This window comes from Zophobas morio, unplaced genomic scaffold, assembly GCF_036711695.1.
Source record: "Zophobas morio isolate AGI-343-1 ecotype UQ-CSIRO unplaced genomic scaffold, CSIRO_AGI_Zmor_V1 ptg000222l, whole genome shotgun sequence".
NCBI classification, from domain to species: Eukaryota; Metazoa; Arthropoda; class Insecta; order Coleoptera; family Tenebrionidae; genus Zophobas; species Zophobas morio.
The window spans coordinates 15,333-20,152 of record NW_026972326.1 but is presented as its reverse complement, the minus strand read 5'-3'; the positions used below and the strand labels follow the sequence as shown (position 1 = coordinate 20,152).

The window sequence follows — 4,820 nt, the reverse complement described above, 5'->3', positions numbered from 1 at the left end:
TGTAAATTATTCAACAACATTTTATTCCACCAAAAATATAAATAAAAATTACAAATGTTTTACTATTGTGTATATAAACAATATTTTATTCTCAATATAAAATTTTTATAATTAGAAAAAATATATTTTTTAGGAGAAAAGTGCATATATTAATAAATTAATTTGGCGAAACTTTTTTTTTATACATTCTTTTAATAGTGATTAATAAAAAGTTTTAAATAAAAAAACTTTTAGTATTATATTGTAAAAAAATTTAATAAAGTATATTAAGCTTGAAAATTAAACAGAAAATTTGCATCTAACATTCTTTTTTCATACTATTTATTAATATTATAATAACTTTTGATTAAAATATTTATTAAATTAGCATTATTTTATAGTAATAACTTATATATTAAATAATTAGAATGAGTAAAAATATTGAGTAGAAATAAATTTGAGATGAAATTAGTTTGGTTCTTATATAACATAATTTATTAATTAATAAAATTTTATAAATTCAATAATCAAAAAAATTTTATATAACAAATCAAAAAGTGCACAAGATGAATCTAGTTTTCTTCTTGTGTATTATTTTATCAGTATTATATTGAAATATAACTTTCAATAAAAAACAAAAAAAAAGAATTTTAGTATTATTATATATTTAAAATTAATTAATTATAAAGATCGGTAAACAAAAACTTATAAATTTAATTTATTTCTTTTAAAAATATATGTTAATGTATAGCTATTAAAAAAAATACTTTAAAAAAAAGACCTTTTTTGTTATTTAAATTAAAATTCATATAAAATAAATTGTCATAAAGAATTTATAAAAGAAAAATTTGTACTCAAGTAAAATCTCATTATTTTCTTTTATACAAATATATAAAATATTATAATAATTATTAATGAAAATACTTGAAAAAAAAAGTTTTTTAGTATTATTTATATAATAAAAATAGAAATAAGAGGTATAAAGTAAAAGGTAAATACAAACTCAAGTTTGAGTTAAATTTTTTACACTATATTTATTAATATAACAGTGTAAATATTAATTAGAATACTTCAAATAAAGCCTCTAAGGAATATTTCATAAAAATATATAAATAGTTACGAAAATTAATGAAAACGTGTGAAGGAATTTCATACTTTTACACTGTTTATTAATAGCAATTAATTAAAAAACTTAAACTACTGAATTTATAGAGGTACTGATTTCTTACCTTTTATAATTGCACTCATAGTATTTTAAATTAAATAACTTTGAACAACGAAAAATTGCTTAAAAATAGCTTACACACTAAATTATAAGGTTATTAGACCAACTTATTAGTATAAATCATTGCGTGCTAATAAATGAATTTATAACGTACTAACTTGTCAAACTTTAATAATTGTCACTTACTTTTGTATAGTTTAATAGCTTTGAACAACAAGAAAGTTTTTTTTTTTAAACTTTTGATGCGTTTTTCCTCACTGCCTATACATAACTCTATAAAATCATGTGTGCTTAAAGTTAGATTTGTAAAGTAATAGTTTGCTTATATACTTAACTGCCCCTTACATTGTTCTAAATTACAATGGAAAACAAAAAGTTTCTTTAAAAACTTTTAAAGCGTTTCAGTTCAAACTGCTTAATAGTAGCTTCCTACTACATAGTTTATTATAAACTCGTAGTGTTTGCTACTAAGGTAATTTTATAAACATTAATAGTTAAGATACTTGATTGTCACTCACATTATCTAATTAAAATAACAATGAACAACAAAAAGTTTCTTTTTAAAACTTTTGAGGTTGTTCTTTCTCTCCTCTTTATAATAGTTTATTTACTAAATAAATTGTTTTGTATGCTAATAAGCTGGTTTGTAAAAATTAATAACATAATAATTAACAGTATTATAGCTTGTTTTCTATCAAAAAGTTTTGATAGCTCAAGTTTTTTAAATATATTTATTTAGCAAAGAGAGTCATTAATTTTTGTGTTCCAGAAAATTTTTTTAAATTCAATAAATCTTTTTTCTTACTTGTGCTAGTTTTGGGTAAATTAATTTATTATAAACCGTTTTTGGGCTGAGATGCTGGTTTTGGGTATAGCAATTTTTTTTTATTATTAATTTAGCCAATTCTAGCATGTTCCCTTTGTTTTTTTCTTTATATAATAGACAATCATTTGTATATTTGTTAAAGTTAATTACTTTTTTTTAGTTTACACGCTATCGATAAGTTAACTTAATAAGAAATTCAAGTGTTTTGATAAATTTGGTTTTCTGTGAAGTAGCAATTATTGAATCTACTTTATTCCATCTTTTCTTTTTAAAGGTTTTAGTAGCGCGAGGTCTAGTTATTTTTTTTTCTTTTAGCTTTGTTATTTTCGTTCTACTGAATGACTCCAATAAAAAAGCAAGATTCGGGAAGTACAGTATTTGAGTATCTGCAACAGAAGGCACAATTCCTATTTGTTTTGAAAAACTTTTTTAATGCCTGCGATCGTTGTACGTAAATCCAATAGCCTATTTCACTTTTTTTTCCATTTTTTCCTAGGCTGATAATAGCTTAAAAAAAATCTCCCAAGCTGAAAAGCAAGCTTTTTAATTAACAGTTAATAGGAAAAATAGTTGTTTTGGAGATTTTATTTTTTATGAGAAAAGCAGAAGTTATTTTTTTAATGTTTCATTTCCGTAACCAAGTCGAAAATAGTTGATTATAATTATAATCAAGTTTATTTAATATTTGTCCCCAATTTACACTGTCTCTGAATCTCTTCTCGAGAATAACAGGGGATAGCCATTATTGAAGAATGCACACTCGAGAGGGATTCTATTACGTGCTCTTCGGCAAATATTATAGTCAAAAGTTCATATATCCATATATAATTTTTTATTAAACCTAACTCATAACGCCGATATATTTAAAAGTTTAATGCAATGCAATGCTCTACTAAAAACACCGTTGTACTAAATATATGATGACGTAAAAGCAGGTAATAGACTTATTCTAAGTGTTTCGGAGCAAGTAAGGTACAGAAAAAAATTAAAAAATAAACTTCATTAAGAATTATTATGACGTCGCCTTTTATGGTTTATACAGTAAAAACCAGTACCACCAAGTAAAAGATAGCGTAATACGTACTAAAAATGTTTATTTAATATCCCTACCCCACTATAGTGAGATCAGGAGATAATTTCAGTATTAATACTCGTCGTTTAAGTAGATTCTGGCTTACTTGGTGTAGGGCACTTAGTTTGAAAAGAATCATTAAAGATTTCTAGGTTTCCTTCAAAAGTGCAGTTTCCGTTAACAAAGCTTAATTCATTGTAGAGCATCCGCGAGCAGCAAAGAAAATTTTGGTCAAGTATTAATTTGCTTGTAATTTTTAAAGGTAGTTAAAAAAATTTTGTAAAAATGCAATACTAAGGAATAGTAAATTACATGCCATGAGGGTACCAAGAAACCGCAAAAGCTTTAGCCCCAATCTCAGTTAGAGGATTTCCTGTAAGGTCCCTAATGGTTATGTAAAAGATAAATAATAATAAATATACTTAACAGGAGGAACACCCACCGTTGCTCCGAAAAGTCTTATTATATAAGCAGTTTTACAAAAATTATTTCTAAAATGCATTTCTACAGGTCTTTAATAACCTGACTAGACTGATAAACTGTGCGAAGCCTCGGCTTACGCGGTTTATTTAGATATTACAAACAGAAAGTTTTTGACGGAACCACTAAACTAAACGTTTAGGAAACTATTGGAAAAAGTATAATAAGATATGAAAGATGCCTTCAAAAGCAACACAACATGATATGTATATGCAAGAAAAAAACTAAAAAATATGCTAAAACGTATAGAAACAAGATCCCTAAAAGTATATAAAAAGATAAGAAGTTTAAAATTAAAATAAGTTGTAAGGTATGTTACCACACCTTAATTAATAGTAATGTAAAAAAAAAAGTACAAATAGAGAGTTATAGTGGTATTACTAAAGAAAAAAAATGTAATGTATAAAATAGGCGAAGATTGAAGTAAAAATGGGTAGCATAGAAAGTGCAACATAGCTCCTATAATCGGTTTATAGTTATCTTAGAATAATAGAGCTTCCAAATTAAGGTGCCTTATAAAACCTTCCTCAAGAGGAGTAACGAATAGAATAAATAACTTACAGTTCCGTCAAGGCAATGAGATGAATAAACGAATCGGCTTCAATTGATTTTATTTTGTTATTGATTATGTTTCTAGATATAATATTTTATTATCATTGCAAAAAGATATAAAAAATACTAAACACGATTATTAAGACTACTAATAACAATATAATGTTAGTAAGCGGCGAACAATTTATGATTAATGAATAAAATAAATGAACCGAATATTATAAAATAATATATTTTATGATAGGATCATAATTATAAGCTTACAACAAAGTCAAATTAGGGAGGCCATAGAACATCCCTTTGATGATGGAGGTAAATTGGTTAGAACCTAAATTCCTTAGAGTTTTTATTAGTAGTAATATTAGAAGAAAAATTAAAAATAAGTATGGTAATATTTGAGCTTAAAATGCATCGATTTGGTACTATCATATTATTAAAAAAAAGAAATATATGGCAAAAAAAAAGGCCTTAGAAATAATTTAGTCTAGCTAACGAAAAGGGTTGTAGTTGAAATAGATTAGCAAGGTAATGCCTCTATAGTTTATCAATTAGCTTATATAATAATTCCAAGCGTTTTAATAAAGAATAAGAATCTTACAGTCCAGTCAAGGCAACTAGATGTGAAAACGAATCGTCTTCAATTGATTTTATATTGTTATTCCATAAAGTTCTACAAGTGATATGTT

At 24.6% G+C, this 4,820-nt stretch overlaps 1 long non-coding RNA gene across 1 annotated transcript; it reads right to left on the bottom strand.

Moving 5' to 3' along the window:
- Positions 1 to 3,437: 3,437 nt before the first annotated feature.
- LOC135146283 (uncharacterized) lies at positions 3,438 to 4,470 on the bottom strand. Its single transcript, XR_010283775.1, has 3 exons — positions 4,399 to 4,470; positions 4,144 to 4,215; positions 3,438 to 3,486 (listed from the first exon to the last, which is right to left on the bottom strand). It is a non-coding gene; the product is annotated as an uncharacterized LOC135146283 (long non-coding RNA).
- Positions 4,471 to 4,820: the final 350 nt, after the last annotated feature.